The sequence below is a fragment of the Elephas maximus genome, chromosome 11 (genome assembly GCF_024166365.1).
Source record: "Elephas maximus indicus isolate mEleMax1 chromosome 11, mEleMax1 primary haplotype, whole genome shotgun sequence".
Classification (NCBI taxonomy): Eukaryota; Metazoa; Chordata; class Mammalia; order Proboscidea; family Elephantidae; genus Elephas; species Elephas maximus.
The window spans coordinates 94,242,088-94,268,706 of NC_064829.1; the positions used below are offsets into that span (position 1 = coordinate 94,242,088).

Here is a 26,619-nt window from a genome sequence, read left to right on the forward strand (position 1 = left end):
TCTTAACACCACTGACTACAAACTGAAAGTTGTTGTAAAGGTGGAAGAAATGAGCAACAGGCTGTCAGCGAGAGAGTTCAAGGTTGGAGATTTGTCCGTTAGCAAACAGAGAAAGAAGAAAATAGGAGTTAGAGAAAACGCACCCGTGAAAACGTGCACGTCGTGGACCCAAAGCGAAATAGCCTCAGCTGGAGAATGACTTCAGAGAGTGTATTCTTTCTCAAAGAGAACAAAATCAAGCTGTATCTACTGTTGCAATTCACATCAAAGTGAAGCTTCCAGCAAATGAAAGAGGAATCCCAGATTTCAAGGTGGATTTTATTTGGATTTTTAAATTCATGAAAACAAATGGCCTTCCTGTGAGAATGAAAACTACTGTAGGCCAGCGGCTTCCAGTGACTGGGAGCAAAAGATGGTTGATTTCTGCAAATTCATCAATAAAGAAAATCTTTGAACTCAGTAGCTCTGCAATGAACGTAATTAATATGGACAAGGTTCCAATGTCTTTTGACATTCTGGCCACCATGACTGTAGCTGCTTCAGTTACAAAAACCATTACGTACAACCACTGGGAACAAGGAGGTTTGCTTCACTATTCCTTCATTGCACTGTGAGTAGCATGAAATTTTAAAGGCAGTGATGATTTTTAAGTGAATTACCACTCCCTTCAAAAACCGCCCACCAGTTTGGTGGTGCATTGTAATAAGAACACATGAACGAACTGTGGAGAAAGTGGGCTTTAAGAAAGTATGGGTACCCAAGAACCAAACTCACTGCCATCAAGTTGATTCCCACTCACAGCGATCCTGTAGGACACAGCAGAACTCCATAGGGTTTACAAAGCTGTAATCTTTACAGAAGCAGACTGTTAAATCTTTTTCCCCCCGCAAAGCCCACTATTCACTTAGTAGCTGAGCACTTAACCATTGCTCCACCAGGGCTTGGAAAGTACTGGTAGATAAATGTTATAGGGCTAGGCAGGGGGTATGCTTTTTGAAGTTTTTGCTAAATTTTGATGCCATAGCTGCCCACAAAGAAACATTCACAGTTATGTTAACTGGTGCCCACCTAGCAGTCATGCCTGGTGGCTTTACCTACAAGCTGCAGCTGTTAACAACCCATTCAAGACTTTTGTCAGAAGACAGTAGGATGGATGGATACAGTTTCGGACTCACAAGTTCACACCATGAGGATGACTGAAGCAAGCAGTTTTTACAGAAATCTGCAAGTGGATGGCTTCTGTTTGGGGAGAAATAACTCCAGAATCCATCTGAAACAACTTCAGAAAGGCTGGGATTATATACCAGCAGAATGAGGAATGACCGAATACCAATGACAAAGATAAAGATGCCAAAGGCAGCGATGATGGTGGCATCAGTTCAGAAGACACAAAAAAGTATCTGCTAGCAGCTCTGAGATACTTCAGTGAGGATAGTGATGAGGAATCTGACTTTGAAGGCTTCCAGGAGTCAGAGAATAATGATAATTGAATACACTAAAATGGCCTCTTTTTAAAATGGAAACACAATTTCTCCTAGAGACTTATTTGTTGAATTCAAAGACTGATTATCCAAACTTATGTTTCACTTTAAGTTTTATGAAGGCAATAAAATGTGAACAACACCTTCTTTTGGTTTTAGTCTTAGGATCATTTCTTACTTTATAATTCTTTGTGCATTTATAATCTTTGGTTTCAACATGGCTGCTTACTGCTCCATTCACGAGAATGACAAGGATATTTTGTCAGGACATTACAAAAGTTAACTTTTGATTATCACCTTTGATCTACTGGTAAATATTTCTGGTTAAACTTCAAGTAATATAAAATCAATGCCTACCTTAAGTGAAGTTCCCATGTGACCAGAAATAGAAATTGGCGTCAGCAACACGTAAAAAATAAAATTGACATAGTACACTTCAGACGATAATGGGGAGGGTTGGGCAGTTGGCAAAAAGTGTATAATGTGCATCTTGTATAAAGATACAGTACACAGCAGAATTCATACTATGGAGAACTGTGTCTCTGGTCTTTAAAGATAAATCAGCCTCAGATGTTACACTCTACAGTGTAATTAAAGGTAAGAAAATCTCTTCAGACTCAGATGTGTGTCAAAGGAGAAATGATGTGTGGAAAGATCCATTTATCTTCATTCAGTAAAATATTTTTGTTCAATTATTTGAGATTTCTTAAAAAGGCTACATTACTATTCATGACTTTATACCTAAAGTTTCAAGTCTTGCCATTATACCTTCATTTCTGGCCTTTTACGTGACGTGATGGTCTCAGGGAAGTAATGAATGAAAGGTCTCCTTCATTAGGTGGGTGTGGTGCAGTGAATGACTTAATACGACCCTTCTAGACATAGTCTTTGTGACTCCCACATAATGATTGGGTGGGTCTATGCAAATAAGGTGTTTGTGGCACACAAAGGGGATTGGATGGCCTGCTACTAATGCAAATAAGGTGAATGGAATCATTTCAGGGCTAGGATCATGCAAATAAGATGGATGGAACCCTAAAGAAGGGATTGATCATTTCTGCCATCTGGTTAGTCTTAAAAGAACCAATTCCAAAGCAGAGAGGTGACATCATTGTCACTAAGAAAGAGGAGCCAGGAGTGGAGTGCATCATTTTTAGCTGGGTTCCCTGTGCTGAGAATCTTCTAGACCCAGAAGACAGAACCATAATATCGGAGACAGCGCAAGATGCAGTGGCAGAGAAATGGAGGTAGCAGAATCAGGAGACCAGTGAAAGACAGCATTGGGCTTCCCAGCCCACAGAGCAAGGCAGCTACAGTGGGCATGTCAACCGATGGAGTGAGAGAGCTAAGTACCCTTGGGCAGGAGGCTTCCTGGCAGAGAGGGGTGCCTCTGGGCACTTGGTGGTGGAGCTTGGCTTGCCAGCTCGTGGATCAAGAGAGAGGAGTGCCTTTAAACTGAGGCTTACTGGTAGAGTGGAGTGCCTCTGGGCACTTATCAACAGAACAAAAGAGCTTTTTAACACTTGCTGGAGCAGGGAAGAGTCCAGACAGAAGGTCCAAGGGAGGCCTACCTGCAGGCACATCTGAGAAGTTGTCTTGAATGAAGAACTGTTTTCTGTGTCGTCTTGATCCTGAATTGTAACCTGCTGTTGTTAGGTGCCATTGAGCTGAGTCCGACTCATACTGACCCTTTGTACAACACAACGAAACACTGCCCAGTCCTGCACCATCTTCACAATCGTTATGCTTGAGCACACTGTTGGAACCATTGTGTCAGTCCATCTTGTTGAGGGACTTCCTGTTTTTTAATGACCTTCCACTTTACCAAGCATGATGTCCTTCTCCAGGGACTGGTCCCACCTGATAACATGTCCAAAGTACATGAGTTGAAGTCTTGCCATCCTTGTTTCTGATGAGCATTCTGGTTATACTACTTCTAAGACAGATTGGTTCATTTTTCTGTCACTCCATGGTCTATTCAATATTTTTCTCCAACACCATAATTCATAGGCGTCAACTCTTCTCTCTTCCTTACTCATTGCCAGCTTTTACATGCATATGAGGTCACTGAAAACACCATGGCTTGGGTCAGGCACACCTTAGTCCTCAAAGGGACATTTTTGCTTTTTAACACTTTAAAGAGATCTTTTGCAGCACATTTGCTCAATGCGATGAGTCTTTTGATTTCTTGACTCCTGTTCCCATGGGCATTGATTGTGGATCCAAGCAAAATGAAATCCTTGACAACTTCAATCTTTTCTCCATTTATCATGATGTTGCCTATTGGTCCAGTTGTGAGGATTTCTGTTTTCTTTATGTTGAGGCATAATCCCTACTGAAGGCTGTGGTCTTTGACCATCATCAGTAAGTGGTTCAAGTCCTCTTCACTTTCAACAAGCAAGATTGTGTCATCTGCATATCACAGGTTGTTAATGAGTCTTCATCAAATCCTGATGCTGCTTTCTTCATATAGTCAAGTTTCTTGGATTAGTTGCCCAGCATACAGATTGAATAAGTATGGTGAAAGGATACAACCCTGAAGCACACTTTTCTTGACTTTAAAGCACGCATCATCCCCTTGTTTTGTTCAAACGACTGCCTTTTGGTTTAAGTACAGGTGAGCACAATTAAGTATTCTGGAATTCCCATTCTTCGCAATGTTATCCATAATTTGTTATGATCCACAAAGTCAGATGTCTTTGCATAGTCAATAAAACACAGGTAAACATCTTTCTGGTATTCTCTGCTTTTAGCCAGGATCCACCTGACATCAGCAATGTTGTCACTTGTTCCACATCCTCATATGAATCCGGCTTGAATTTCTGGCAGTTCCCAGCCAATGTACTGCTGCAACCCCTTCTGACTGATCTTCAGCAAAATTTTACTTGTGTGTGATATTAATAATATTGTTCCATAATTTCCACATTCTCCTGCACCACCTTTCTTTGGAATGAGCACAAACATGGATCTCTTCCAGTTGGTTGGTCAGGTAGTTGTCTTCCAAATTTCCTGGCATAGAAAAATGAGCACTTCCAGTGCTGCATCCATTTGTTGAAACATCTCAGTTGGTACTCTTTCAGTTCCTGGAGCCTTGTTTTTCACCACTATCTTCTGTGCAGCTTGGGTTTATTCCTTCAGTACCATCGGTTCTTGATCATATGCTACCTACTGAGATGGTTGAACATTGACCAATTCTTTTTGGTACAGTGACTCTGTGTATTCCTCCCATCTTTTGATGCTTTCTTTGTTGTTTAATATTTTCCCCAAAGAATTCTTTAGTATTGCAACTTGAGGCTTGAATTTTTTCTTCAGTTTTTTCAGTTTGAGAAATGCTGTGTGTGTTCTTCCCTTTTGGTTTTCTATCTCCAGGTCTTTGTACATTTCGCTATAATACTTTGTCTTCTAGAGCTGCCCTTTGAAATCTTCTGTTCAGCTCTTTTATTTCATTTCTTCCATTCGCTTTAGCTACTTCACGTTCAAGAGCAAGTTTCACAGTCTTTTCTGACATCAATTTTGGCTTTTCTTTCTTTCCTGTCTTTTATGACCTCTTGCTTTTGTCATGTATGATGTCCTTGATGTCATTCCACAACTTGTCTGTTCTTCTATTATTAGTGTTCAATGCATTGAACCTATCTTGAGATGGTCTCTGAATTCAGGTGGGATATACTCAAGGTTGTATTTTGACTCCTGTGGACTTGTTCTAATTTTTTTCAACTTCAGCTTGAACTTGTATATGAACAATTGATCTGTTCCACAGTAGGTCCCTGCCTTGTTCTGACTGATACTGAGCTTTTTCATTGTCTCTTTCCACAGATGTAGTCTATTTGATTCCTGTGTATTCCATCTGGCAGGGTTCATGGGTATAGTCACCATTCATGTTGCAAAAAGGTATTTGCAGTGAAGAAGTTGTTGGTCTTTTGGAATTCTATCGTGAGATCTCTGGCATCGTTTCTATTGCCAAAGCCATATTTTCCAACTACCAGTCCTTTGTTTCCAGCTTTTGCATTTCAATTGCCAGTAATTATCGATGCATCTTGATTGCATGTTTGACCAATTTCAGACTGCAGAAGTTGGTAAAAATCTTCAGTTTCTTCATCTTTGTCCTTAGTGGTTGGTGCATAAATTTAAATAATTTTTTGAGTAATAATAGTTGTATTAACTGGTCTTCCTCGTAGGTTTATGGATATTATCCTTTCACTGACACCATGTGTCTGTCAGTTTGTCACACTGTGGTGGCTTGTGTGTTGCTGTGTTACTGGAAGCTTTGCCACTGGTATTTCAAATATCAGCAGTCACCCTTGGTGGACAGGTTTCAGCTAAGCTTCAGACTAAGACAGACTAGAAAGAAGGACCTAATAGTCAACTTTTGAAAAAATTGGCCATCGAAAACCTTATGAATAGCAGCAGAACGTGGTCTGATGTAGTGCTGGAAGCCGAGCCCCTCAGGTTGGAAGGCACTCAAAATATGACTGGGGAAGAGCTGCCTCCTCAAAGTAGAGTCGACTTTAATGACATGGATGTAGTCAAGCTTTCTGAACCTTCATTTGCTGATGTGGCATGCTCAAAATGAGAAGAAGCAGCTGCAGACATTCAATAATAATTGGTTAATGGAATGTATGAAATATGAATCTAGGAAAATTGTAAGTCATCATGAATGAAATGGAATGCATAAAAATCAGTATCGTAGGCATTAGTGAGCTGAAATGGACTGGTGTTGGATCAGACAATCACATGGTCTACCATGCGGGGAATGACAAATTGAAGAGGAATGAGGACATGTCCATTGTAACCTATTACTTCACTAATAAACCTCATAACTGTATGGTCTGTAAGTTCTGTGTAGTCATTGCTACGAATTATCAAACCCAGCAGAGAAGTAGAGAGTGTTGTGGGAGGGACTGCTGGTGTCAGAATTGGTATAAAGTTTGGAGAGAGGAGGTGTGTCTGATCTCTAACTCATAGGAATCCACCTAGGGCTTATGCTGATGGTGATTCTCTCTCCTCCCCCTCCTGAAGATAGAGGAGTTCAGACTCTACCACATTATTCTTTACAATGGGGATCATTCATATTCATGTTCCCTCAAAGAACAAGGACCCTGAATTTTAACATATATGTTGCTGTTAGTTGCCATCAAGTCGATGCTGACACATGGTGACCCCATGTATGCAGAGTAGAGCTGCTCCATAAGGTTTTAAAAGCTGTGACCTTTTGAAAGCAGAACACCAGGTCTGTCTTCTGAGGTGCCTCTGGGTGATTTCGAACTGCCAACCTTTTGGCTAGTAGTGGAATGCTTAACTGTTTGTGCCACCCAGGGCACAAACATAAAATACGTTATGGTGACCATTTGAATGAGAGTATGGGGATGAGTGAAGAATCAATGTAAAACAATGACTAAATCATTATGATAAGTGTGTTCGGAGCCACCTCCAACAGAGTGTTCTTGTGAGTTATAGGAAAGGATTATCCTACCAAGAGACCATGAAACAGAGCAGACCAGGACATTGAGAGTCAGACATTTTCATGGAGGCAGATTGATAAAGTTAATAAGGACAGTTTACATAGTAGAAATACTTGAAGGCTATTGATAATTACCTCATTTGGATTGCAATAGCTGTTGTCTATCAAAGGTGAATGAAACATTAGTCTTGTTCTTGCAAACTGAAGTCAAAGCAATTATTGGGGAGGGCTTAATCAAAAGAACCAAAATACATTGTGTATGTGTTGCCTTCACATTTGTCCACTAGCATCACATTTTGCTACTGTTTTATTCAGAATGTATCATAGGTGTTAAGGTTTCTGAGTGGTGCAAACAGTTTACCCTCGGCTACTAACCAAAAGGTTGGTGGTTTCTTAGTTATCTAGAGATGCTATCCTACCAACAGTCTCTTCAAGGCAATCTAGGCTTTTACTATTAGGCACCTTAAAACTCTTCCAGCTTCCACCCATTACCCAATTCCAAAACCACTTCTATATTGTAGGTATTTGTTAGAGCAGCACCCTCACTTCTTGGTACGAAATTCTATGTTAGTTATCTAGTGCTACTATAACAAAAATATCACAAGTGGGTGGCTTTCACAAACAGAAATTTATTTTCTCACAATTTAGGAGGCTAGAAGTCTGAGATCAGGGCCCCAGCACTAGGAGAAGGATTTCTCTCTCTGCAGCTCTGGGGGAAGGCCCTTGTGTGTTCAGCTTGCTTCCTCGTTCCTTGGAGATCACCATGTGGCTTCGCATCTAGCTTCCCCCATCTGCACTTGTTCACTTGCTTGTTTGATCTCTTATATCTCAAAAGAGGTTGACTCAAGATACACCCTACATTAATCCTGTCTCATGTCTCCTGCTGCTCCTACTGTTGCTGCCATTTCCCTTCTGTTCAGCTCTTCTGTGCTTGTTGCTGTTTCTCTGCCACTAGGCCCCCTTCTGCGTCTCTCGCTGCCTTCAGTGTTACAGCTTTCTCTTCTGGGTCTACGAAGTTCTCAGCACAGGAACGCTGGATCCAAAGAATTTGCTCGCTCCAGATAGTAAAAACCCACAAAAAGTCCCCCTCAATTTGTGTGTGGGGTTGGCCACCTATATAAGCAAATTCCTTGTCATTTTGAAGTTGTGGACCTCCCAAAAGAACCACAAACTGAATAGTCCTCTCAAGTACCACAAGTCAGAGAATCCTATTGGGTGGATTTTCACACCACTATTTGAATAGTAAATCAACCAGTCCTGGCAAGGTGCGTAAAATAGGCCAATCACAGAGCAGAGTGTTACCTAACCAATCGTTTGTGACGCAATTACAAACCCAGGACCAGAAAGGCCATATATGAGAAACCTATTGCACTGCATCGTCCCACATCTCCATTCTTTGTCGCCAGCCACTTCCGTGGTTATTCCTCTCTCCGATCCTTACCACTCAGAGTTTGATCAGATTTCATCCCCGGCTACACTGAGCCTGGTCAAAACATCCCTGGCCACCCAGGGCCAGAGTATCAGGGACCAGCCTGATACCAGGCTGAGGAATCTGTAAAACTTCTTGCATTTTACCCCAGTTCATCTACCCTTCTTCTATCCTCTGGTACTAGGTTGTAAGGTAGAAGGACTATGTCCTTCTATAAGTTATTATCTATAATATGCAACAATAAATGTTACAGATAAATGAAGATTTGAGAAAATATAAAATGAACAAAATATTGCCATGTTAATCAAGAAATAAAAGTAGAAAAAAACCACTGGAAATTTATAAAAACCTGCTTTTTATATAAATCTACAGTGATCAAGATAGTACAGTATTGGGGAAAGCACAGAAAAATAGATCAGTGGAACAGAATACAGAGCCCAGACATAAACACACACCAATACATTCAACTGGTCTTTGACCAAGGAGACTGGCAATTCAATGGAGCCAGGGAAGTCTTTTAAATAAATGGTGCTAAAACAGTATTTTGTATTATAATGAATGCTACAGAAAAGTTACTCAATACATAACTCCTCTTCAGTTGGATGACTGAGGTATAGATTACTTCAAGAACCTTCTATATTTATCTCTAGGTTGATTCCATTTTACTTTTTAATTATGCACCAAATAAATGAGTCATCTGGTTTTAAAGGCATACATTATATTTCACTGATCTTCATTAATGTAATTATTTATTCTAATGCATTGAATTCCACTATTTTGTTTCCAGTAACAGTGTGAATCGCTTTCTTTAGATGTCTTATCATTTTAAAATCTGTCAGTGCAAGTTTTCCTTATTACTCATCTTTTTCAGAATTTCATTCTGGTCCATTAATACCATTCCATTTAAGTATGGAGTTTCTTCAATCCTGCTCAACCTAGAGCTGATCACACCTCCAGAAGGGCCCTAAACTACATTCCATCCCTTCTCAATGATACCAACACCTTACCCTCTCTTTGATAGGAATCTTGTGTATCAAGGCCTTCCCAGATCAATTTGCCCTAAAGGGACCTTTTCAATAGTTCCAGGATGTTAATTCATAGAGAGTTCTACAGGGAATAAAAGAAGATAGAATGGAGAGAAACCTCTACAGCATAAAAAACAGCATAGTAGAGAAATATTCTATAAAGCTCTTCTTGGCCAAAATAAAGCAAAGAAACAAAGTAGTTGAAAACAAACATGTTAGGCAGACACATCATATGTGGAGAAGGAAAGATAGTCACATTCTAAATTCAAGGACTTTCAGGAGGAAGAGAGAGCCCTGACCTGGGAAACCAAATTCACCTGAGAAGCAGCAATTCCCTTTCTTTCCTCTTCCTTCTTTGCTCTTGTGGCACAGACAAGACTATCTTCACAAAACACATGCTTGTTTTGAAAATATGCTTTTTGATGGCATCAACATACCCCTTCCCATGCCACCACCATACCCCCAGGCAGAAGAACATTGAATTGTAAGCCGGCCCTTCTGTAACTTTTGCCACAGGAGAGATGCAGTGAGATTCATAGAATCTGTAAAATGCTAGTAGTAGTAGCAACAGCAGCAGTAGCATCAGAACCTGTCTAACTTCAGGGGGCATAATGACCAGTGTCAGCCCAAAGCTGATTCCCATGAGGTGGACATCAGTCATACCTCCATTCTCCAAACTTTTAACCAATTCTGCCACCAGCCTTCCCTCCCACAACACTATTTCTCTTCTGGGTTCTATAATCCATTGCAATGGCCACAGATAGGTCATGGACCATTCTTAAAGTTAAGCAGTGTATTAAGAAAAGAACAGTTTAAAATTCACAATCAGGATCAACAGGCTACAACTCAGGATCAGGAAGCACACAGGCAAAGTCTGGAAGGTTCCCCTGAAAAGTAGAGCACATCATTCCCTTACTCAGTGCAGGACAGCTCTCTCAGCTACTCTGGGCTGTGGAAGTAAGCAGGCCCTTCTCTCTACTGTGCATGCCCCCTCTCAGCCATGCAGGCCTCCTCTTGGCCCCCTCAGGACAGTTCCTTTTGGCCCTTAGGACAGGTTTTCATTGGCCCCCTCAGGACATACCTCTCTAGGCCCCTTCAAGACAGGTTCCTTTCACACCCCTTAGGAAAACCTCCTCTTGGCCCCCTAAAGACGGGTTCCTCTTGGCTCTTCTGGACAGGTTCCTCTTGGCTCCCTCAGGACAGGCTCCTCTTGGCTTTGTCGATTTTCATCACTGACTGTGCCACAGGGCACCTTCCAGGCCTGTCACTGTCTTCAGTGTTACAGCCCTTGACCTATGTTACTGCTATTTTAGCAAGTTCCCTGCCTCCTCTCTGCTTCTTTTCTCCCTTGCATTTTCCCGTCTCTGCTTCTTCCTGCTTCCTCTCTGAAAAACCTCTGTGGGGTTGGCTGCATATGTACACACATTGATTTCAAGGCATGGCCCTCCCATCAGGGGGTGATGAAGTGACCAATCCCCTCTGAGTAGGCCACACACACTTCATTTGTGTAGTAGGCTTCAGAAACTTCACTGCATAGTTTGTAGTCACTTCATTTATGTAGCATATTGACCAAGGTGCATACTAATCATAGGCAGTCTGTAGCCCAGCGCCAGATAAAAAGTATAAAACCAAGTTGTTTACATCTTATCAAAGAAGCATAACAAACTCTCTGGAGTAGAAAACTAGGGCAAAGGTAACTCCTCAGCGCTTAGGGGGAAAAGCTGTTTTTTCCAATGAACCAAGACAAAAGGCTACATAAAAGAACTCATTTCACCACAGAGGCCAAATGTGAGTTCTCCTTCCTGTCTTCAAGTGCCTTCCCAGAGACACCCCTAAGTTCTACTACAGCAGTGGGCATGTGGGCAGGACTGACACTTCCCCACTCAAACCCACTCTGATCGTTAAGGTTGTGTGTCAACTTGGGTGGCCCATGATTCTTAGTGGTTTGGCAGTTATGATGTAGCTTGGCAGTCGTATGATAATGTGATCACTTCCATGATGAGATTTGCTCTAATGTGATCACCTCCATGATGGAACTTGCTACGAGTAGCCAATCAGTCAAAGGTAAGTTTCCTTGGGGATGTGGCCTGGATTGAATATAAGTGGACTTTCTGGCAAGGCTTGTGGGCTTTTGCTCACTCTGGATCCTGCACCTGGCTCCTGCTCAACTGACCTCTGGTTCTTGGAACTTGAGCTAGCAGCTTACCTGTTGTCTTGCCCGCTGATCTTGGGATTTGTTGATCTTCACAGCCTGTGAGCAAAACCCCTGCTCTCTGATCTGCCAATCTTGGATTCACCAGCCCCTGCAGCTATGTGAATCAGGAAAAGCTGATTCACAGACTTGGGACATTCCAGCCTCTACAATTCCATGTGCCATTTCCTAGATATAAATCTCTCTCTCTATATATAATTATATATGCTTTGCTGGTTTTACTTCTCTAGAGAACCCAGCCTAAGACACCCATGTATAGAAAGAATTCCTTGGGTAGCTGTGGTCTCAGGGGAGGATCTCGTAGAGATGTTACTCTTATGAATGTGTTGAATCTGTTGTTTGTGACTGTACAGAATGAAAGCCACGGAGCTGCTGATCAAGATCATACGTCCGAAATCCAAAACACTAGGAAATTCCTACTGGGGGAGATCTTAAAATTATAATGAGTGGGGCAATGTATTTATCCAACAGTCAAGCTTGATAAACAACACAAAGTAAATACCTGAGAGACACGTTAAAAATAGACTGTGTGCGGCAATGTTATCATTCATAATTCAATCCTTGGGAATTATCAGAATATTAATTTCCAGATGAAATCTTACAAATTTTATGACTGTGGCAAAGACTTTAATGATGTTCAGTCTTTACTATATATCAGATAATTTAAATGTGATGAACATCACAAAGACTGCAACCAATGCTTAAAACGTATGAACCATCACAAAATACTGCAGTGAGACCTTGTAAGTGTAATTTATGTGAATAGCCTTTTTATCCAAAAGACTTTTATCTCATCGAAGAATTCTTACTGGAAGTAATCTTCCATGAGTTTGGATTTGAGAAAAACACATATTTCATTGTTGAAGTTGCTGTTGTTAAGTGCTGTCAAGTTAGTTCCAACTCACAGTGACCCTATGGACAACAGAATGAAACACTGCCTGGTACAGCGCCATCCTCACAATCGCTGCTATGTTTGAGCTCATTGTTGCACCCACTGTGACAATCCTTCTCCTTGAGGGTCTTCCTCTTTTTCACTGACCCTGTACTTCATGTCACCAAACATGATGTCCTACTCCAAGTGAAGCCTCCACTGTGGCTTCCCCCACTCCGCTGCAGTCCCCCCACCCTCGTAACCCACCAGGCCAAGGCTTCTAACTGTGACGTAGCCCGACCACGCTGGGGCCCTAACCACAGTTTGAAGTCGGCGTCAGAATCCGACGCATGCGTGAACCAGGATTTTGGGGCATGCGCAGGACCTGAAGCGCTGTGTCCTCAGTCTGTCCTTGGACCTGAGCTTCACTGACGTGATTCAGCATCCGGACCTTCAAATGTGGACATGGCGAGGCTAAGGGCAGAGAGTTCCGGGCACCAATCCCAACCCCCAGATACCACTGGAAATAAAAAGCTCCCCAAACCCCTCAGACAGGGAGCAGTTGGTCTTTCAGCTGCTAGGTCCCACATTGCTCCTAGTTTGTGCAAAGAATAAATTGCAACTTTCTGTTTCCTTTGCAACTGGTGGTGTGGTGTCTGCCTTATTTTGATCAGCTAATAAGACAGGACAAGAACCCGTGTTTGGTTACACAGGGACTGGTCCCTCCTAATAACATGTCCAAAGTACTTGAGATGAAGTCTGGACATCATTGCTTCTAAGGAACATTCTGACTGTACTTCTTCCAAGACAGATTTGTTTTCTGGGGGTCCATTGTATGTTCGATATTCTTTGCCAACTCAGTTAATTCAAAGGCATCAATTCTTCTTCAGTCTTCCTTATTCATTGTCCAGCATTCACATGCATATAAGGCTATTAAAAAATACCATGGCTTGAGTGAGGCACACCTTAGTTCTCAGAGTGACATCTATGGTTTTTGACACTTTAAAGAGTTCTTTTGCAGCAGATTTGGCCAATGCAATACGTCATTTGATTTCTTGACTGCTGCTTCCATGCGCATTGATTGTGGTTCCAAGTAAAACAACATCCTTGACGATGTCAGTATTTTCTCCGTATATCATGATGTTGTTTATTGGGTCAGTTGTAAGGATTTTTGTTTTGTTGAGGTGTAATCCATACTGAAATCTGTGGTCTTTGATCTGCATCAGTAAGTGCTTCAAGTCCTCTTTTCTTTCAGCGAGCAAATTTGTGTCATCTGCATATCACAGGCTGTTAGTGAGTCTTCCTCCAAGCCTGCTGTTGCAATCTTCTTCATATAGTCCAGCTTCTCGGTTTGTTTGCTCAGCATGCATACTTCATACTAGATCTTAATTCACCGGTCATGCCTTACAAATTATTGAGGGTAAATATGGGGCTACTGGAAACTTATAATCTACTTTTACTTTCTTCATGGTTTGTATAAAGAAGAATAGACCTCCCTATCAAATTCGTTTTAAAATACTGTAAAATTAATTATTCTTTAGGTGAAAGGGAATACAAATGCACTTTACAGGCTTTGTTATTCAGAACTCACAGAATATTTCAAAATATAAATCAAAGAAAATTGATAACAACTTTAAGTTAAAAAATAAGCTTTCTTGTTACTCAGAATAAATGTCAAGGAAATTTGGAACTACAGAAATGAAAGATTTAAGCAAAATATGATGCCACCAAATTTAGCTCAATGGTATTTGAGTTCATTATTCACCTGAAGTTAGGAATAAAATGAAGAAACATAAAATAATTTGTATCTATTTTTTAAAGTTATTGGTAAAAAAAAAAAAAAAGGTATTGTGATTTTTAAGCAAAAGTTGTTAACCTAAAATACCACATGACTTAGCCCTCCAGGCTGCACATCCCATAAATTGAAAGTCCCGGCAACTGAGCATAGGATTGAGTTTTTGCCAGTGCGGTGCATGAAAGGATAGAAATGAAAATGATTTGCGGGGCATCAGGATGGAACTGCATCCGCACAGGCACAGTTTTGCACTTCACATTTTCACTCGCATCCCTGATACATGTAACTCTAAAAAAAAAAAAAAAAAAACTCTAGCCCCTCTTAATTAAACTGCTTAAATTAAATTCCAATTGAAGACACTCTTGTTCCAACCACTCACGCACCTCCCCCCGACGTCTCCGGGCCCTGACCTCTGAGTCTCCACCGCCTCATTCGCTCCATAAATACTTCCACTTAAACCGCTTGTAAATTATTACGAATAAAACATCGCGGCTTCCAATCTAAGCGTCCCACACAACTCTAAGCTTTTAGCTTAAACTGTTGGAAACATTAACTTAAAATAGGCAGAAAGCAACCCTTCTCCACTCCAAAGACATTCAAAGGTTTCCAAACCTGGAAAAAGAAGACATCTAGGGATCTAGGGGAGCCCTGGTGGTGCAGCGCTTAAGAGCTTGGCTGCTAGCCAAAAGGTCAGCGCATTGAATCCAGTAGGCGCTCCTTGGAAACCCTATGGGGCAGTTCTACTCTGCGCTATAGGATTTCTATGAGTCGGAATCAATTAGACCGCAACGGGTTCGGTTTCGTTTTTTTTTTTTTTTTTTTGGTTTAGGCGGAGGGAAGCCCCGCCTCGGCCCCGCCTCGGCCCCGTCTCGGCCCCGCCCACTTGTCGCGGTCCAGTCCGGGCTCGTCCGTCTCCTCAGCGCTTCCCGTTGGGCCCCGCCCCACGCCGTTGCGTCGCTAGCCGCCACGCGCCTGCGCAGTTCACCGCAGACGCAGAGGCGGATTGTGTGGAGAGTCACAACGAGGTGAGCTTCCGACTTTCTGGTTTAAATCTGAGCTTCGCGGTTCGGGTCTAATAGACGCGGACTCGGGGATCGCTCCGGACGTTAAGGCCCCCGCACCCGCCCTTCCCACCCCTGGAGGTCCTCGCGCGGCCGTGAGACTTATCCGAGCTCTGGTTGCTTTCCTCCGGCCGGGGACTCGCATTTGTTTCGGTGTAAAATCGCGCTGAGGGTCCCCGTCCCGGACTTTCTGCCCTTGGGCGGTGCAGACGCCGCCTGTCGCGTCGTTTTCCTGCTTAAAACCCTCCCCTGACGCCCGCCCGCCTGCGCCGGGTCGAGTCCTCAGCGGGGGTCTCTGGCGACATCCCGCCCCTCCCCCTCAGTGTAGCCCCTGGGGGGCAGCGCGGGCTGCCGGTCCTCTTCTGGCCCTGGGACTCTGAGATCTCACCATTCTCATGAGACCCCGACCTCACATCCTGTAAATAAACAGAAGCAGTGATTTTTCTCCGTCAATTTGGTTTCACCTTCCCTTTACAGGGTTTTTTACAGGAGTGAGGGGGTGGGGAAATTACTGTTACCACGTGGTGTCTTTGAAAGGGAACGTTTAAAAAGTTTTTTTTTTTTTTAATGGATTTACTTTTGCCTTAATTGCTTGTTCTTTTTCAGTCTTACTGAAAAAATGTTAGCTTACTGAATATCAACTTTAAATATTGTAATCATAATCTGAAATGATGTTTTCGGCATCCCATAATGAGCGTAGGGTATTTTTTTCTAAATATACTTTTTTTTTTTTTTACTTTTGAGCCCAGAGTTCATTAATTTTTTTTTTTTTAATTTCCAAATTGCTTTCCCTTTTAAATTGACTTTGTTCTGCTCTTTCTCATATATTGGAAACATTCTTCGGTACCTAGTAAATAATGTTGCTAGGTACTTTATACTTTCTAAGGCTATTATAAATGAAACTTAATTTCTTTTCCAGCTTGCTCATTGCTGATGTACGGAACCCATACTATTTTTATGTGTTGACCTTGTACCCAGTCATTTTGCTGAATTCATTTGTTAGCTCTAATGACTTTCTTGTGGAATGTTTGAGATTTTCTATGTATAAGATCATGTAATCTGTGAAAAGAAATAGGATTACTTCCTCCTTCCCAATTTGATGCCATTTATTTATTTCTAGCCTAATTGCTCTGACTAGGACTACTGGTACAGCATTGAATAGCAGTGGCGAGAGTGGGCATCCTTATCTTGTTCCTGATCTTATTGGGACAGTTTTCAGTCGTTCTCCATTGAGTATGATGTTACCTGTGGATGTTTCATAAGTGACTTTTGTCACATTGAAGAAGTTTGCTCAGAGCTTGTTACCAAAGCTGAATCCTCATTCAGTCAACAGCATGTTGCACAGCTGATTACTCCCTCTTTCTGGAAACACTTACTTCTTGGCTTTTAGGACATCACAGTATTCTTTAAATGTCTGCCTTTCTGTGTATTTGTTCTATTTTTCACTTCTTAGCATCCCTGGGAGCAGTCCTTGAACCTCTTCTCTCTGTCTACACTCATTTCTTTTCCCTTTCATCTCATGTCACAACTTTAAACACCTTGATGTCTTCAGCCCAGACTGCTCCTCTAAACTCCAGACTTGTGTTTCCATATCTCTGCTGGGGACTCTAGACGGTATCTCCACCTGAAAATGTACAAAAATGACCCCTTGACCGCCAGCGTTCCTCTTGAACTCCACCAGGTCTCAGTTAAGGGCTGGCCTGACAAGAGGCTCAGGTGAACATCGGTGCATTATTTGTGTTTTGAGTTATGATAAAATAAAGAAATGGATGTTATCTTAAAATGGGTAAGGAAATACATGGTTTCCGAAATTCTTTTGGGGTATGGGGAAAAAAAAGATAGTTGAAGTCCCTGATCCTTCCTGTCTGCTTCCGCAGGAACTCTCTGAACTCACGTTCTTATCTCATTGCTCACTTACTCTGCTCCAGTCACGCAAGGGTGTTCCTGGGGCCAGAATCTCTGCTGACTCAGGTCATTCACATTGCTCGTCCCACTGCCTGAAATTCCCTTGTCCCTCACGTGCATGTAGGAAATATCCTTCCTTCCGCAGATCTTTGTTTTTATATCACCTTCTCATGGCAGTCTTCTGTGACCCTGCATTCAACATTCCAGCCACACCCTCACTCCCAACCTTGGTCCATAATGCCTGCTGCACATGTTTCTTTCTGCTCCTGCCACTTCCACTGTGTGGATACAGGTCACAGCACAGCCCCAGGTGAGAGCAGAGCCACAGGCTGGTCTTTCCTCTTCTGAGTGGGGCCCATCCTTGGCTTCACACTTCATTGCTGATACATTTTGCAAATACATCCCTTGTGCCCCTTCCTAGAGATTCCCCTTTTAATAGTCTCGATGGGGCCCAGCTTAAAGAATGATTCTAATCTATGCAGCTTTGAGCACCAAGGCTCTGGGTCCTGTGTTTCTTGGACTGAGACTAGTCCCAATTCCACAGGAGGAAAGGGGGCTCTGTTCTGCTTGGGTTTGGTATCTGCGCCAGGACTGTGATCTGAAGGGGAGATCATCTCAGCTCATGTCTCCCTGCTGAAGCTGCGTGTGTGCGCTTCACCAGGAGGGGAGGGTGTCCACCTCAACTGTTGTTCTCCGTGTAGGACTATATTGCCCCTGAGTCCCTCCTGGGGCAGTGAGCAACAAGAACTGTCTTTCTCCGTGGTGAGGTCCTCCCCTTGTGTATAGTTCTGGTATGGGAAAGGGGTGTGTTCATTCTGAGCATTTAACAGCATAATTTTTACATTCAGGATTGACTTCTCAAGACTGAGCTTGCCTGGGAAAGAAGGTCACGGAAAGAAAAGATAAAGAGAAGTTCACAATGGCCCTTGCCCAGGTACAAGTCATATTGTTGATTACAGGCTCTGTCCTCTCCTTCCTGAAATGCTGTCCTGAGAATTTGATCACTCCTCTAACTCTGACATGTCCTGCCTGACATTTTGTTTGCACTCACCCAGGGCCTTCCCTCAGTCCCCTCTCACCACACAGATTACATCTGTTAACAGAAATACCATAAGTGGATGGCTTTAACAAACAGAAATTTATTTTCTCACAGTCTCGTAGGCTAGAAGTCCAAATTCAGGGGGTCAGCTCCTGGGGAAGGCTTTCTCTCTCTGGCAGCTCTGGAGGAAGGTCCTTGTCATCAGTTTTCCCCTGGACTAGGAGCTTCTAGCACGGGAACCCTGGATCCAAAGGACTCACTGCTCTGCGTGCTGGTTTCTTTGTGGTATGAGGTCTCAGCTCTCTGCTTGCTTCCCTTTACTTTTATCTCTTGTAAAATAAAAGATAGTGCAGGCCACACCCCAGGGAAACTCCTTTTACATTGGATCAGGGATGTGACCTGAGCAAGGGTGTTACATCCCACCCTAATCCTCTTTAACCACAGGCAGAGATTATGATTTGTAACATACAGGAAAATCACAGAATGGAGGACAACCACATAATACTGAGAATCATGGCCTAACCAATTTGACACATATTTTGGAGGGACAAAATTCAGTCCATGACAACTATCTCATGATGGGACCCAGTAACCTGGCACTTGTGGAGAGGCTGCATTTGGGGTTCGTCATGGGAAGGGCTTCGCACCAGGCCTGGGTGGGAGATGAGGAATGTGCCCTGTGGAGGCAGTGATGGAAGGCAGCAAGGAGGGTTTAGGGGCCATGTCTGGATGCCCTGTTAGCTGTCTGTGGAACAGCATTAAAGCAGCCACACATTTATGTGGCCTATTAATCTGCAGGAACAGCTGAAAATTCTGGAAAAGAAGACTTATAATTGGAAATCTACTCTGTGTGATTACTAATCCATTCAAAGCTAAACAAGTGAATCTGTGTTACTGGTTCCAAAATATTAGTGATTTTGAATGGAACGGAAAGTTCGGTAACAGACATCAGCGACAGAGGATTTGGTGACAGACATCAGTGATGGAAGATGCTTTTTTTATTCCATAACCAATTTTAAAATATGGAATCAACCTAAATGACTAACAGCAGGAGTTTCTTTAAACTGTCAACAACACATCTGTGGGGAAATCAAATTCCAGTTCTCACTTCTCTGATGCCAAGTGTGTTATCAATGCAAATGAATCTATTATTAATTCTGTTCCCTTCTGTTTCATTTCTTTTTTGACACCAACTGCACATGTAGCACTCATTCCTGTCACCCTCACCACCTGGAACGAGGCCGTATCTCACAAGTTAAGGACGTAGTTCTCCAGACTGCCACATCTGCCCTAAACTTCAGATGCCAGCTGCACTCTTGGGAACGCCTTCAGGCTCCTTCACATCTGACCTGTTAGCTTCAAACTGGGGGATTTCCCCTACACCCTCAGGATATCAACTGTGACCTCAGAAGGTCCCAGCTCCCCTCACTTCTGACCTACTGGCTCCTACTCCCTTGGTTTCAATAATTTGCAAGAATAACTCACAGAACTCATGGAAAGTTCTATTCTACGTTTCCAGTTATATCGTAGTAAAAAAAATATAAAGACACTCCTAGGGCGAAGTATGGAAGAGTTCCAGTGTGGAATTTCCAAATCCTAAATGGCATGCCACCCTCCTGTGTGCATCGATGTTTTTTACCAACCAGGGAGGCCATAGAGCTTCAGTGTTTAGAGCTTTTTTGAGGGTCTCATTACATAATTCAAACTCTAGTCCCTCTCCCCTGAGGTGGGTCGATATCACAAAGTTGATATCATAAGGTAAGTCATTTCTGCCCTGGCTAGCAGCCACCTGTTAATCAACCTTATTACCATAACCTGCTAGGTTATATTTAGTCCAGAGACCTCAAAGACACTCAAGATTGGTGGAAATCCAGGTTTTAGAGGTTCTCTTTTAAGATCTAGGATAAAGAGCAAATTTTTTTGGTAAACTTAATGTAAACCCTACAGCATCCATCCCATGAAGATCATGGTGTTTGTTCAGGAATGAACAGTGGTTTTAGATACAAATGATTTTCCTTTAGTTGAGCAGTAGGAACAGAACTTTGTCATCAGTGTAGATGGAGTCAAATTCTGGTTCTGCCTTTGTTATTAAATACTTTATTTCTTTTATATTTACATGATGGACATATTTGTTTTGTGGTAAAACCAGAAACAGTGATGCCTGTAGGGAGTAAAACATAAACGTTCTCTACCCTTTCCCATTCTGCATCACTCACCACCTCCATTATTAACCACTCTTGTTAGTTTTGTGGCAAGACTCAGTGTAGTTCTTGGTAAAAAAATGTGATTTTAGAAAAAATTCTTCAGTGGATGTTTTGTTGTGATATTTTATTCCTCAGCTTTTGAAAATTTACACACCATATGTCTTGGAATTGTTTCATGTTGGTAAACAGAGATAGCTTGCTCTTTCAGATTCTCATTAGAACATTCCAATAATGAACACACACAGGTCGTTTACAATTTTATTCTGTTATAGAGAATGTCGCAGTGATTATTTCTGAGTACTGAGACTTCTTTCCAAATGTCTAAAGGATCCTTCAGGTTAGGCAACTTGAAGGGTGATAGTTACATCTAGGATGCTGCGTTTGTGTTTTGAAAGATTCTGGCAAAATGCTGCAGAATGTAACATATGGCTCCTACAGATAGATGACTCTGAGAACTCTTTTCATTTGCTAATTTCTTTTATTGTCCACCAAGGTGAAATTCCCCAGTTAGCAATAGAATTCATATCCTTTGATGGAGCGTTATAATAAAACACAATTAGGGACATTTAACTTGCTCGATATTATGTGGCTCTGTCAGACATCTCACATCTACGGACTTGCTTTTATACCTTCCCCTTTTATCGTTAAAGAACGCTCTCTTTTCCAGTTCTAAGATGTGTTTTTTTTGTTTTGTTTTATAGGGACTGTTGACATTCAGAGATGTGGCTGTAGAATTCTCTCAGGAGGAGTGGGACTGTCTGGACTCTACTCAGAGGACTTTGTACAGAGATGTGATGTTGGAGAACTATAGGAACCTGGTCACTCTGGGTGAGCATAACCTCCCTCTCAAAGTCAGGATCTGCCCTTGTGTATCTTTGCATTTTCCCTGTGAATCTCTTGGAAGCCCCTGCTCTGCTGTATGGACTTTGAAATCTCTGTTCTTAAGGCAGAGAGGGGAGTTGGTTCAGAAATGAAATTTTTGTAATATGGAATCAGAACTTTAGCCTTTCCTTTTTTAGATGATCTGCCTGTTTCACTCTAGGTCAGTGCTGATTCCATGCCTTAAATAAGTACAAAAGCTATGGGCACCTTTTGATACATCCAAGTGTCTGCTTTACTTCTGTACTTTTAATTGAGTAGTTCTTGGAAGAGAGCTAGATGCCTACATATTTAATACACTCCCTAAGTATTCCAAAGGAGGCAGTGAATGGATGAATGTTTGAAGTACTTTTCTAGAGACATCTTTGATATTCTGAGCTGAACAAATGGCTTGGATTATGTTTTGCAAAAGCTACAGCACATCGCGTTCCTTTTTTCTGATAAGCAGGAATCTTTCCTTCTGAGATGAATGTTGTTTCCATTGTGAAGAAGGAGACAGAGCCCTGGACTATGGAGAAGACTATGCAACTAGCAGATAACCCAGGTAGGTGGGAATGTATCCAGTTGTGGACATAGGTGTGGTAGTTTCTTAGAGCTGCTATAACAGAAATATCACTAATGTGTAACTTTAATAAGCAAAAATATATTTTCTCATAGTTGAAGATGTTGGAAGTTCAAATTCAGGGCATTGGACTGTATGGGAAGGCTTTCTCTCTTTGCTCTAGGTGAAGGTCATTCTCTTTTTTCAGCTTCTGTTCCTCAGAACCTTGGTGATTTTCATGTTGCATGTATTTTCTCCTCTGTCCTAGCTTTCTTCTGTGCCGGATATGTTCATATATATCTCAAAAAGTGATTGGCTTAAAACACACTGACATGGCCTAATTACCATAACAAACAAATCCCTATTCCCCAATAGGTACATCCACAAGTATAGAGGTAAGGATTTATAACACATAATTTGGGAGGAACACAATTCAACCCATAACAATTGGTAAGAGGTCAGATGGTTAGAGAAGAAACCACACCATCAAGTGTATTTTGGGGAACTCCCCCAAGGGGAAAACACAGGTTTGTTTCTTGTGAATTCTCAGGAAATTTTTCTTCCCTGCTCTCCACAAATTGCAGTCTTCAGATACGTAAAAGTTCATCTGGCAGTGGTGCTGCAGCTCAGAGGTAAAGACAATGTCTTTATTACGTCCTCCAACATGCTATTATTTGGTCACTATGACATCTTCGGTGCCATGGTTTTGACAGGGACAAAGAGGGCTGTTTCAAATGGGTGTTCTTGTCCCCTTGATTTCTTCTTCTGTACTTGATTTTATGTGATCCTCAGTTCTCAGTTCATATAGGTCATAAGCTGAGGCCTCCTTTCTGAAGCATCTGTCCAGATTCTGAGGTCACTGGAGACCTTCTGAGGAGATGGTAAAGCATTGCTGTCTCTTCCATAGCAGATGAGGCCCCAGGAAATTGCACAGGACTTTCACCAGACGTCTCTGAGTGTTCAGACCCCTCAGACATTTCTTGACTCCTCCTTCTCTGTACCACAAGAGTGTGTACAACAGGAGAGTAGGGTAGAATTTCTGATATTGTTACTCTGCAGTACTGTAAAGACAGTACACAGCTCCTCTTTTTCAATCCAGTCCTACACAGGAACCTTATCTCTGTCTTTCATATTGTCAGCATGTGTTTATGGGCAGAACACACAGCCCCTTCTCAGGGACCCTACCAATTCTGACACCCTTTCTTTATTCACATGCCTGGTATTTTTCTCCTTCTTCAAGCTCCTCTGTACACTGGGAATGTTGAAAACCCTTGGCTCTTCTTGGATTTGTATTCTCTTAAGTTTCTGTCATTTTTCCTGAAACTTGCTGTTGAAGTATACATTCCTAGAGTCTGAAATGTCACTCTTTTTTCTGCTGTGACAACCTACCCTTTAGGAATGGTCAACTTGAGGTGGCTTTCTCCAAGTAGGGGGTTTACCGGGACACAGAAAAGTCTTTAAAAATTTTGACTATTATGTATCAGTATTATCCTGCTAAATACAGAAGTACTTCTTGAAACCAATGAGTAGAATGTTCACCAGGTCCCGGGAATGCTGAGATAGAAAGTATTACAAGAGACTGATTGATTAGTCATTCCAAGTATGTAATCTAGCATCAGGGCCTGTCCACATTCAGGAGGAGGGCTGAAAATCAGGACCAACACAAAGCCAATTCCTATGAGGTAGAGGTCAGACATACCTCCACTCGGGTTTTTTCGCTGTTTCTCACACCGGCTGTCCCCTCAGTAACACTTTACTTTGCTGGGTTTGTTCCATTGGCCATACAGAACTCACAGACCATACTCATTGTCGCGTGGTTTTTTGGGGGAAGTAACAGATTACAACTTGGGATCAGGATCAACTTGGAAGTAATGATTAATGTGCATGATTAATTGAATCAGTGAATAGGCATGATTGATTGTATCAAGCCCCTCAGCCTTCCTGAAGTTCTTTGCCAGGTGTGGTCTTTGGGGCTCCTAGTAATTTGTACATGTCGGAATGTTGCCTGGCTATTTTAGAAAAAAATAAAGTCACCTTTATTGCTCAAGAAATCCCCAGGACTATTTTCGGGAACCAGAGACAAAAGGCCAAATCCAGTTGTTTGTCTCACAAAGGGGTAAGATTGATCTTAGGGAGAACATTGTCTGTGTTCACAACCTCGTATCTTTGAGGCTATTGACCAAATTATTGATCAGGCTACATTGTTCATCCCATGTGGGTGCCATTGTTCATTCTTCAACAAATACTCTTTGGATGGATCATATTGGAGGAACTTATGAGGCTGAATGATGCCTACATTTTTGAACTCTACTGTAATCTGTTTTACCTATTTATGGTACGGCTTCATTCATCTTGTAATTTTTCATGTTTTATAATTCAGTTTCCTTTTTACTAATCATTTTATGAATAAGAACATAAGTCCAGTCCCTACAATGTAAAGACAGATCAAATGCCCAATTTCCCAATTCCTCATCCTCTGTGACACTGTGCGCCCACGAGGCACTCCTTTCTGCCACTACCCACCTGGAGCTAGGTCACAGCTCAGAAATTAGAACACTATCCTTCAGATTGCCAAATAAACAGATACCTACCACAAGTTTGAGAGTCCACACAAGACCCTTTCATCTGCTGGCCATGCATTCAGGTTTTTCCTCTGCATGTTCCATATGGCAACCACAAGCTGGAGGGCCTTCCTCGGGCTCTCGGACTTTCATCTGCTTGCTCCCGCTATTCCTTTTGGTTCGATAACTCCCTTGAGTGACTCACAGAACTCAAAGTACTGTATTTAGACTTACAGATTTACTATAGCAATAGAATACAAATCAAGATATCATTAGGAAGGGACTCCTTGTGGAGGACTGAGATGGTTCCTAACGTGAAAGTTCCATCTCCCAAAGAGGAAATGTCACCCTCTCTTTGCCAACTGGGAAGCTATCGTAGCCTTTGTGTTCAGAGTCTTTATTGGCTTCATTATGTACTCATGATTGAGGCCTGCTTGCGTATTTGTGATGTTAAATCATACCTCCTGAGATTAGTTGATTTTCGGCTACCAGGTGGTCTTTGTTGTCTGGCCAGCCCCCACCATTAGCACAGACCCTCAGGTGTGGTCGGCAAGTTGTCCATAATGAAGGCACCTCAATTACTCAGGAAATTCCAAGGATTATTTCTCAGGGACCAAGGCCAAAAGCCAAATTTTTTGATTAGTTGATTCATTATGGCACAGTCTTCAATTATGTGTTTTGATGATACTCTTAGTGTTCTGTGTTTTATATCTGCAATTTGTGGTGCTTTGGGATTGAGAAGTGAGTATTAACCTATTTACAACAAGAGTTCCTATGTGAGGGTTGAGGGTTATTAAGGCTTAACAATTGTTTCCCCAAGTCCTATAAAACCTCCAAAATTTTGTTTAGAAATAATTATTCCTGACTTAGTACTCATTTTTATTCTCTTTAGCTGAATATGATATTTCAAAAGTCAGTTATCTTCAGCATATTTTCTTTTTCTCATTCTGTGTGCCCCCTCCAGATTAGAATTATTTGTAATTCTACAAACTATAATTTTTGTTTTTGTGGTTACTAAGTACCTGCTGCCTTTATCATGGCTTATTTGATTGTTTTATGTATTCGTTTTCATTACGATGTTTTGATGTTGGTTTTTCAGTATCCATTATAGAATATAACTGCCACGCACCAGCTGTAAATGTTGCAAAATGGCCATTCAGTATTGGTACAGATAGTTTTTTAAATAGGTATTCAAAAGATTATTTCATTCTTCTTATAATAGTGTTTTCTTAAATTCTTCCTGATTATGGCTTAGCTTTTTTTGTTTTGCAATTCCGAATTGCCATTTATTGATCTTGTTCGTGAGATAACTTTGCAGTGGATTACTTACCATGACATTATATGGGTCTGTGTTTTAGTATTTGTCTGTGTACAGTAATTATGCATCAACACGTATTAATATATTTATTTTTCTTCAAATATGAGCCAACCACAAATCTATACCATACTAGTAGTAGATGCTTTAGGATGGTGTTTGTAAATGTGGCCTGGTAGTGGTAGGGTCAGACCTCCTCCTCTAACTTTAGGGAGAAGAGAAAGAATCAGCATCAGCCCAAGGCTGATTTCTATGGGGTAAACGTCAAACATGCCTACACTTGTCAACCTTTTTTAGCAATTCTGGCACTAGCCATCGCTCTGACGTCACTCACAACTTCTCTGTTGGGCTCAGTAATTGCTTGCAGTGGTCACAACAGAACTTACGGACCATGCTCATGATTAATGGGGCTTATTAGGGATGTTACAGGATACAGTTCGGGATCAGGATCAAGTTGGAAGGAACAGGAACAATTTGGGATACACTTTTTCCATCAGGATAGCTTTCAGCCTCTCAGCTCCTTGTCCATCATACCCATAGTCAGGCAGGCCTTGTTTTCAGGCTGTACCCACCCCGGCCCTCATTCTTACCCTCTGCCACCAGCATTGCTAGGGCCTGGCCTCTGCCCTATCCAGGCACGTATTACAGCTCTTTAGCTCTGATGATAAATGTGCGGAGGCACCCCACTCCACAGGAAGCCCCCTGCCTGAAGGCGCTCAGCTCTCTTGTGGGCCTGCAAGCCATCTGTAGCTGCCTTGCTCTGTGGGTCGGGAAGCCCACTGTGCCATCTCACACCGGTCTCTGTTCTACTGTATTTGTTTCTCTGCTGTTTTACTCTGCCAT

General features: G+C 42.0%; 1 pseudogene; it reads left to right on the top strand.

Moving 5' to 3' along the window:
* The window catches only part of LOC126086215 (zinc finger protein 665-like), a 60,386-nt pseudogene that overhangs the window by 22,005 nt on the left and 11,762 nt on the right, over positions 1-26,619 (top strand).